We start from the raw sequence: 10593 nt of genomic DNA on the forward strand, positions 1-10593 counted from the left end.
TAAACAAATAGGCCGAGTCCTGCCTGCACCTATTACTATTACTCCACTCATCGACCGCTATCCAGCATGCATCTAGAGTATTAAGTAAAACAGAGTAATACATGGAGAACGATGACATGGTGTAGACAAAGTAAACTCAAAAAATATGAATAAACCCCATAGTTTTATCCTTAGTAGAAGCAACACAAAGAAGCATCTTGTTCCCTTCTGTCACTCGGACATAGAAATTCACCAGGTTGAACCTACCACAACACACCTCTCTCATCGAAGAAATATCGATCTAGTTGGCCAAACTATTTCATGAGATCAGAGAGAATTACGAAGCTATCATAATCATGCACATAAGAATCATATAAATATTCAGAGGAGACTCAAATATTTATCATGAATAATCTGAAAATAAACCCACAATTCATCAGATCCCAACAAACGCACCACACCAAAGGATTACATCATATGGATCAAAGCGAAGATGCAATGATCATTATACTTAAGATCAAAGAGAGAGATTGTCATCTAGGTACTGACTATGGAGATGTAGGTTTGTGGTGAACTACTCACACTTCATTGTGAGGACAACAAGGTTGATGAAGAGACCCTCCGTGATCTATTCCCCCTCTGGCAGGGTGCCGAAATGGAGCTCCAGATGGCCTCCCGTTGGAACAGAGACTTGTGACGGCATAAAAAGTGCTCCGGGACTCCCTCTAGTGTTTTTAGTGTAGATGATAATTTATAAGCCAAAGAATGGAGTCGGGAGGGCCATGAGGGAGGCACAAGCTATGAGGGCGCCCCCCAGGCCGCGCTTATTGGCTTGTAGGCCTCTCATGAGGCCTCCAGCCTTCTTTCGATGCTCGTTGGTCTTTTTGTGGTCCACAAATAATCACCAGAAAGTTTAAGGGCGATTGGCCTTCATTTGGTATGGAAAACCTGAAAAGTAAAAAACACGCAGAAAATAGCAACTAGCACTGGCACTAGGTCAATAAGTTAGTGCTCAAAATAATATAAAATGGTAAATAAATACCCCAAAAGTACTCTAGAATGATAATATATCAGCATGGAACAACCAAAATTTATAGATACGTTGGAGACATTTCAGGCACTCCCGCCTCCTTCCGGATCTCCTCAACAACACAAGGTACACTTTCGATTCACCCTTATCGAACACGTGGTTCTGTGACAAGTATGACCTGGGGCGACAGACATTCTTGGTCGGTCATGCTCCAAGCCCGCCACGTGTGCATCCTCCCATCTAGCCCAGATCGCGCTGTCGTGCACGGGTGCACGTGCGTACGACCACGCCTTTCCCTCGTCGTCCCCACCACCATCACCTCCCATCATGGTTGTCGAAGAGGAGGAGAAGCTGGTGAGGAAGGTGTTCGAGGACTCAGAGAGGGATTTCCTACGCAACCAATGGGACGACGTCGACGTGCAGATGGCATTGTTGGCCGTCGGCGACGTCGCCATACCGATGCTGGAGGTGAAAGAGGAGGTCGTCGAGCCACCAGTCGCGTCGTGGGATCCGGCATTGGTGGAGTATTCCTGGATGTGAACATGGACGGTGCCATGTAGCCCACCTTCCCCGCCGGCCTCGTGGGTGGGCAGCAAATCGTGGTCACCGTCCCCGCCAGAAACACAACAGGCGCCGCCCACCCCACTTTGGCAGCCACCGCCATATATCGACCTCGTCACGGACAAAGACGATGAGGAAGACGATGATTGAAGACGACCAGCACGACAGCGACAACCCGATCTAGGGTTTTCTTAGTTTTATTTTTTGTAAATTTCAAGTTTAATTTCAATGTTCAGCCGTGTTTTTTGGACTTTTTAAGTTAATGTAATATATAAGTTATGTTTTTAATTATTTTATATGTCTTGTTTGAATCAAATTTGACACTATATTAAATGCGGCGGACACTTGAATACACTGACAGCCGGACAACCGCAAATGGACGCTCGTGTCCATTTTGCTGACGCAAATGGACATAAACCGGACAAAACCTATGTCCGTTTGCGGTTGGCATTGGAGTTCCCCTAACCCGTTCGAGATCTTTTAGTTTTTGATATTGCATTCTTTTTTTATGATTTTTTTATTGAGGGATTTTAGTGAGACAATAGTAATACAAGCGTTTTGATATGTCTTTTTTTTTCACTGGACTTTCTTAACGAGTTTCTGATGGCATATTGTCTACATATCCTCGTTTTATATATCGTTCTTTTAGGAGAGTATGTTTCAAGATGATGGTTGTACGTGGTCAAAGAAGAGATTATGGCAAGTGTTCCGAACTAATTAAGTGTAATTTATTATTGCTAGGAAAATTGCCCGTGCATTGCAACGGAAAAGAAAAAAATATCACATGCCTCTAACCAGCAAACCACGACAACCACTATGGAAAGATGCACATCTAGGTCATCATAAATATTCTTGCTAAACCTCGTGTCAGTCATTTGAATAATTATAAAAAATATGCTACATGACCTTCTATATTATTGTTCAAAACCTAAATAATGAATTTTATATATGCCCATGCTTGTACAACACAAAAGGTAAATTTGATTATATGTGGTTAATTTATTAGCTAATATATGCCCTGCTTTAAAAATATAAGGACATAAATGATAATTTTATGTCTGAAAAAATTGCTGGCACGACCCACGTGGGAGGTGGCGGCCCAAGGTGGTGCGGTCAACATCAGGGCAACGGCGGGTCGATCTGGATCCGATCCAGGGCACGACGGGGCGGAGGCGCTCGACGAGCAGGCGGCTGCGGTGTCCGGAGGGACTGGCAGGCGAGGCGCGCGGCAGGGGCGGCTGCCAGCGCGAGCTGCGGCGGTGCGAGGCGGCGGCGCAAGGAGAGGCAGGGAGCGCGGGGAGGCGCAGGAGGCAGGGCGGCGCGGCTGCTCGCGGGGGCGGAGCTCCAGAGGAGGCAGGGCTGGGGGCGACGACTTCGGCAGCTCGCCGGCGGCTGGATCCGGCATGGATCGGGGCTGGTGGCCAGCGGGAGGAGCGGGGCGGCGGCGCGGTGAGCAGAACAGGGGCTCGGGAGGAGTCGGTGGTTGTCTGCTGCCTTGGCCCGCCCCGCGACTGGAAATTATACAGATGCAGGGGCTTTTTTGAAAAAAAGAAACTTTTTTCCACTTAATGAAGGACCGCGGGTTGATTCAAAAAAACTGAGGGACGTTTTTGCAAAACTACCACGACGGACGACCAAAAACTATATTTGCTTTATTATTAAAGAAAGATAAACACCTCTGCAACTGACGGACATGCTAACCGTGGCATCCTTGGCTCGTGTCTCTTGGAAGAGAGCCGGGGATTCGGTGCTTTTAGGTACGCGCGCATCCTATATGCTTTAAAATATTTAGTAATCCAAATTTTTTTCTAAAAAAATTCTATTTTTTTTTTAAATTAAACATGATCAAGTATTATACTCATATAAAAAGTTTGGACAAGAAATGACTTCCAATGACTCCGGGACAAAAAAGATAAGTTTATGACGATAATATAGGTATATAGCGATTTTCTGTCGAATCTTCGATCCACGATGTAACGGAAGTCATTCTCTGACGAATCTTTTTATACGGCTATAATACTTGATCATGTTTAGGCCCTGTTTGGGACCGCTCTGCTCCATTAAAAGCAGCTCCGTTCCATCAAATCCACTTTGAAGCAGTTTCATACGGAAGTTGTAGCTCTTTTAAAGAGAATGTTTGGCTTTTATCCAACTCCAGCTTCACGAATGGAAAATTTGGTGAAAAGGATCTATTTGATTGGATGAGAGGGGAGAAACGAAGGGGTATCCACTTACGGGTGGCAGTGGTGGGTAATTTCGCTCCAACTCCAGCTTCTACAATTTGATGGAGGACCTCCTAGAGAGCTTCATAAAAAACAGGAAGTTGGACCCTAGATTTTAGTTTTTTTGTGGAGTTGTATATCGTGAAGCTACACCGTTTGGCTTACGTTTTCTAGAGCGGAGCTGAATTTTCTGGATTAGAGCAGTCCCAGACAGGCCCTTAATAACAAAAAAGATTTAAAATATTTTGAATTTCTTTTTTACATATAGGGTGCGCTGGCATCCAGGTTCTCCTTTGTATTTTTCCCATGTACTCCCTCCGTTCCTAAATATAATTCTTTCCAAAGGTTTCACTAGTAGACTACATACGGATGTATGTAGACATACTTTAGAGTGTAGATTCACTCATTTTGCTTTGTATGTAGACTTCTAGTGAAATCTCTTAAAAGACTTATATTTAGGAACGGAGGGAGTACACTGTTATCATCATCAGTAATAAGATTACTGTTCACTCGTTGCCACGCACCCGAAATGTCACGCTGTTGGCGTCGCGTCCGCAAACATTGCCGCTTTCCGTTCCCCGCTGAAACGGGCGGCTGACGCCATCGGCGGCGGCCACCTTGACCGGTGCCGCGGGCGGCTCACAAGGCGCCATACTTGCTGACGGCCGGGCCAACGCCATGCGCACGTATAAATGTTTCGGCTCCCGTATCCAACTCGCCACAGCTGTCTGCACCTCGCTCCGATCCCCTGCTCTCTTCCTGCCTCAGATCTCCCTCCCCACACACGACGACTAAGAGAGACTCCACATCCATCCATCCATGGGACTGCCTTATTCCAATCCGACGGCAACGGCGTCGAAGTCAACGCCATGCCCGACCTGGAGATCCATCACTCCACCATAATCAACATGCTGCACTCCATGTCCATGGTACCATGTGCGTCCCCACCGGCGGTAGCGCAGCTGGGCCGCGCGCTGTGGGGGCTGGGCTCCCTCACCCTTGTCCTTGCCCTCACCACCGTGCTCCACCTGCCGGCCGCCGGACCTGTCTTCGCCCACTACAAGGCAGCATATTATACCATCCTCGCCTTTGTCCTCTTCATCGCCGTTCCGGTGGAGCTGGCCACCGCTTTCTGTCTGCCGCGCTGCAGCGACGGGTGCCGCCTCCTTGGCTTCGCCAGGGGCCTCCTGCCCTGCGCTTACGTGCTGCTCCTCGTCGTCATCTCCGTGGGTGGGTTCGTCCCCTTTAAGCTCTGATCTTACCTACTGCAGCTGCAGGGTTAGTCGATTGGTCTGGCCGATGGCAGTTCATTTACATTCTGTCAAAATTCGTTGGTGTTGTTAGTGGTTATCTGCTTAGTTATTTTTGGATACATCTTCAGTACATAGTTTATGTTTCTTGATACTCCGGAGGATATGTTGAATGTGACTGTGTCTCTGTGCTGTCCTCGATCTGCAAACAAGTCAATAGGTTCTTGTCATGTTGTTTGTCTATGTGTTCCATGTATGCACTCTTTTTCATTGCCCACGAGGATATGTTCGTCAAAATGAATTTCATGTCTGGCTCTGCTTGCATTGAGTGTAATTTTTGTGTGAACTGAGCTAAGTATTGTGTAGCCTCCCGCCCTTTGCTTATGTGCTGCTTCTCGTCGTCATCTCCTTGGGTGGGTTCGTCCCTTTAAGTTCTGATCTTACCTACTGTTAGTCGATTGGTCTGGCTGATCAGCCCTTCATTTGTATTCTGTTAAAATTCGTTGGTGCTTTCAGTGGTTATCTGCTTAGTTATTTCTGGGTTACATGCATGTCACTAGATAGGTTCTGTTTCTTGGTAGTCTGGAATTGGAAGATATGTTGTGTTAACGAATGTCAGTCTCTATGTCACGGTGTTGTCCTCTGCAAAAGAATAAGTCCTTGTCATGTTGTTTGTCCATGTCCCATGTGTCCCATATATGGACTCTTCTTCCTCGCATACGAGGAGGGGTTTGTCAAATATGAATTTTATGTCTGGCTCTGCTTCGATTCAGATTGTTATGTTATTAGATTCACATCGTTTTAAGTCCATCAAAATTGACCTGGTATTGGATTCAGATTGTTTTGAGTATTGGCCCGGTATTGGATTCATATTGTTTTGGGTACTTTAATTGGCCTGGTATTGGCTTCATATTTGTTGAGTAGACAACAATTGGCATGGTATTGAATTCAGATTGTTTGGGTACACATTAATTGGCCTCGTAATTATATTCAGATGTCATGCATATATGTGTTGAGTAATGCACTAAAGTTACGGATCCAACGGATGACTGAACGAGCAACCCCTGCTCTTATGCATGCCAATTTTGACCTATGACATCGTTAGTAATAGTCCTCATGTGTTACGCTGTAGTCTATTTTCTGGTTGTCTTACTCTTGTATGACAGCTATTTTAGTGCTTAAATGGCAGGTGTGGCGAGCTATGCCTCATAGGGCATTTTCATGGAATTAATGTGCTTTCACTTTTTACCAATTCAGGAATGGTTTTCTTGGAAGTTAGCTAGTCTTGCAACATTTCAACTTCAAGGAAATGAAGCCAGTGGTTATGATCTCTTTGGCGCGCAACTTAATTTGTCATCTCTGGAGTTGTAACCAGTGTTCATGTACAGCTCAAGGTATATATGTTACTGCTCAGTATTTATGACGTAGCCAGTTCTTCATAAACTTGTCATATCCTTGCATGCTTCATTCTTAAGATATATTGTCAATTTGTAGAAAGAGGCATCAGGATGTCAAGGATGGTTTGGTATTTTTTTTAGAAAGAGGCACCTGCTCATTGTCCCTAAAATTAAACTGGTGCCACCCCTGTCGATAAATCTGATGATTACATTTTGAATCGTCATTTGCACTTGACGTCTCATTACACAAACCATATATTCTGAATTGTCGGTGCATCCTCTGGAGGTTTCTCACAGAATGCGAGCTCCAAGATGTGCTTTGGTTTCTTGCTCACCGCGGCTACAGTTTCTACGTGGTCTGCATCGACGTCTTTCCAAAGCAGCTCTCAATGTATCCGATCGGCCTCCTGCTGCGCGGCTTCTCCCACACTGTGTTGCTGATCCTTCGTCGCTGGGTGTGCCCTTCGAGATGCTCGACATGCTCGCCAACGAAGCGCTCCAGCAGGGGCTCAAGCAGTACTCCAGCTGCAACCACACTCCCGTGGCTCTACATCGACAGCCAGTTCTTCAACGGTTGTGACATCACCGTTGGTACATATATATACACTCTCTGTCTTTCCTTCTCTCGTAATTTCGGTTGAGGACTTTGAAACCCTCTGTTACAGGCAGTAGAGGCGCATGGTATTGGAATATGAGTCTGTTATGTGAGAGACCTGTTTTGTGTAGCATCAGTCCATAGAAATTCGTTCAATAAACTGACATATATATATATACATATATATATATACACACACATATATATATATATGTGTGTGTGTGTGTGTGTGTGTGTGTATATATATATATGTTCACTTGAGAATGATAATGGTAGATTTGGCATGTGGGAACTCCATGTCTGTGTAGATGTTTCTGCATATAGTTTGCTCATGTCGCCTGCGCGGGCGGCACGATCTTCTGCACTGGATCTCCCCGGCGGGGATGCGTCCTCGCAGTGCTTCACCATCCACCCGGCCTCGCCCTGTGCTTCGACGACTACCTCCCGTGCTCCCTCCGCAAAATTGCCCTGTTCATTCTCTCGGACATCTCGGCTCTCGAATTGCCCTGTTCATTCTCTCGGACATCTCCGAGAGCCCTGTTCATTCTCGGCTCTCGAATCGATTTCGCTCGGACATCTCGCGAAAATTGCGATTGATTCTGCAATCGTGTTTCGAGACAAAGTCCCCCGACCTTAGTCCAAATCGAGGCGATCCACGCTAGAGAAATGCTTGCCGGCCGACTCGCTGAAGCTCGATCTCGCCTGCAGCCCCCGAGCGGAGCGAAACCCCTGCTTCCCTCATGCCGGTGCGGGGCTCGCGCAACCCGACCGCGCCGGTCGAGGCCCGGGGCCGCACCCGCTCTCACACCGGATGGGTCTGTGATGCGGACGCTCCTGTGGAACATCCGCGGCTTCGGTCAGGACGGCCGCCGCCTGTAGCTGATCGAGAACGGATTGACAGTTGTCATCCAGAGACAATGCGAACTGAGTTCTCGCTCTCGGAGCTCGAACCCCTGAGTTCCCATTTGTTTGCTTGGCACTGTCTCCCATCTAGTGGGACCATTGGCCACTCAGGCAGCATCCTTCTTGGAGTGAAGCACCATCTTTGAAATAGGTAGTATGGATCGTGGAGAGTTCTATGTTAGCATGAACTCTTTGAACGGGCTCTGAACTTCAAGTGGGAAGTGATCGTCGTCTACGGTTTGGCTGACCACCGCCGCTCGGTGGCTTTCCTCGCAGAATTAAAGAGGAAAGTGGATGCGGCCAAGCTTTCGGTGGTCGTTGGGGGTGACTTTAACCTCATTTATTCGGACGCGGATAAAAGCAATAACTTGGTCAACTTTCCGCGGATGCCGCTGTTCAACGACTGCATCACGGACCTGGGACTTCGGGAACTTTATAGGGTAGGGGCCAGGTTTACCTGGAGCAACCGACATGCCGATCCGACCCACTCCGTCCTCGACAGGGTCCTCGTCTCCCCAGAGTGGGAGCTGCACTGCCCCTTGCCTCCCTGAAGGCGATTACTCGCATTGGGTCGGATCATGTTCCCCTCCTCCTCTCTTCCGATGACGATCGGCCGCCGTAGCCAGCCCGGTTCCGGTTCAAGGTATTCTGGCTCAACCAGAATGGGTTTGTTGAGGCGGTGGGCGATAAATGGAGGGAGGCCCGTCTACCCCCCCCCCCTTCGCGCTCCCTCCGCCGTAGATGCCTGGCAGCTTTGCGCCAAGCGCTCGTGCCAATTCATGAAGGGATGGGGCGCGAACCTCGGGCGGGATCTCTGGATACGGAAGCAGACTCTCCGGTCCTCCATCCAGCTTCTTGACCTTCGGGCAGATGCCTCGGGATTGTCTGCCGACGAATGGCTCTTGCTTTACAATCTTGAAGACCAGTTGTCCGTCATATATGCTCACGAGGAGGCGTATTGGCGGATGAGAGGCACCCAAAAGTGGGTCCTCAAGGATGACGCCAATACGGCCGACTTCCACGCCATCGCTAATGGCCGCCGACGCTAGAACTCCATTCCTTGGCTCCCACGCCATCGCTAATGGCCGCCGACGCTGGAACTCCATTCCTTGGCTCTGGGATGGGGATACTCTGCTGCAGCGGCCTGCGAACGTCCACACTCACGTAGATGGCTTTTATAAAGCCTCGTTTCCCCCTCCCGTCGGGGAGGGGTGCCCCTTGCCCCGACATCTGGCCGGCCGATCGGTGAGTAACTGCGGAGGAGAACCTAGCCCTGACGGCTCCGTTCTTGGAGGATGAGGTTTGGTTAGCCATCAAGGGCATGAACCCGACCTCCGCTCGGGGCCCTGATGGCTTGCCGGTGAAGTTCTTCTAGTCTTTCTGGAACACCATTAAACCGGAGGTCATGGCCATCTTTGACGAGTTCTTTGTTGGCTCCATTGACCTCGCTCGCCTAAACTTTGGGTTTATCACGCTCATTATCAAAGTTCCAGGTGCAACTAAGATCAGTCAATTCTGGCCGATCACAGTGATCAACGTCATCTTCCACATCCTCACAAAGGGGTACGCCAATAGGGTGACCCTTCTCGCTGATAGGATCACCCATCCTGATCAATCGGCCTTCATTCACGGTCGATTCATCCTCGATGGTATGCTCGTCCTCCATGAGACCATCCACGAGGTCTGCTCTAGGAACCTCAAGGCAGTCTTCCTGAAGTCGGACTTTCATAAGGCTTACGACACTGTTAGCTGGGATTTCCTTTGGGAAGTTCTACTACGCAAGGGATTCGACGACATGTGGGTGACGCGGGTGATGCAGATGGTATCCTCTGGCCGTACCGCAGTTAACATCAATGGGGAGATCGGACCCTACTTCCCCACCATGTGTGGCGTTCGCCGAGGTGATCCTTTTTCCCCATTCTTATTCAACATGATGGTCGTTGCGCTTGCCTCCAGCCCTGACAAGGCCAAGGAGGCCTAGCACATACACGACATCGTCCCACACTTGGTGGGTGACCTTGGCGTATCTCTTCTACAGTATGCGGATGACACGATCATCATGGTTGAGGGCTCGGACGATGACATCTCGAACCTGAAATTCCTTCTCCTCCGCTTCCAGCAGATGTCTGGTCTCAAAATAAACTTCAATAAGAGGGCAGTCATGGTCCTGGGCTAGTCTCGTGTCACGGCCCATATCATCGCTGACCGTCTTAATTGCCAGCTGGGATCCTTCCCCACGGCATACGTGGTGATCCCTATATGTGACTCCTGCCTCTCGGTGGCAAAGCTGCGACCTACAGTCGCCAAGTTGGAGCACCGTATTGAACCGTGGCAGGGACGGTGGCTTTCGAAGGCTGCTAGGACAGTCCTCATCAACTCCTCCTTGTCCAGCTTGTTGCTCTTATTGATGAGTTTTTATAGCTTCCCACAGACCCTCCACCACGAGATCGCCACGGTCCAGGCACGTTTCTCCTGGGCCGGCGACGGGGATAAGGAGAAGTACCACATGGTTCGGTGGTCGGAGATATGCAAACCACGTGACCAGGGTGGCCTGGGGATCATGTCCTCCAAGCGTATGAATATTGCCCTGCTCACTCGTTGGCTCTGGCGGATTTCAAGGGGGAGGGAGGCCTTTGGCTCCGCATTATTCAGAATA

The 10593-nt window shown here is 48.8% G+C and overlaps 1 long non-coding RNA gene across 2 annotated transcripts; it reads left to right on the forward strand.

The window, feature by feature from the left end:
* The first annotated feature begins 4745 nt into the window (after positions 1-4745).
* On the forward strand, positions 4746-7208 carry LOC123399573. 2 transcript variants are annotated; one of them, XR_006610397.1, is made up of 3 exons: positions 4746-5022; positions 6300-6436; positions 6537-7208. It is a non-coding gene; the product is annotated as an uncharacterized LOC123399573 (long non-coding RNA). The 2 variants fall into 2 exon arrangements; XR_006610396.1 differs by having other exon boundaries at positions 6737-7208.
* The last annotated feature ends 3385 nt before the right edge of the window (positions 7209-10593 follow it).

Source organism: Hordeum vulgare, chromosome 5H, assembly GCF_904849725.1.
Source record: "Hordeum vulgare subsp. vulgare chromosome 5H, MorexV3_pseudomolecules_assembly, whole genome shotgun sequence".
NCBI classification, from domain to species: domain Eukaryota; kingdom Viridiplantae; phylum Streptophyta; class Magnoliopsida; order Poales; family Poaceae; genus Hordeum; species Hordeum vulgare.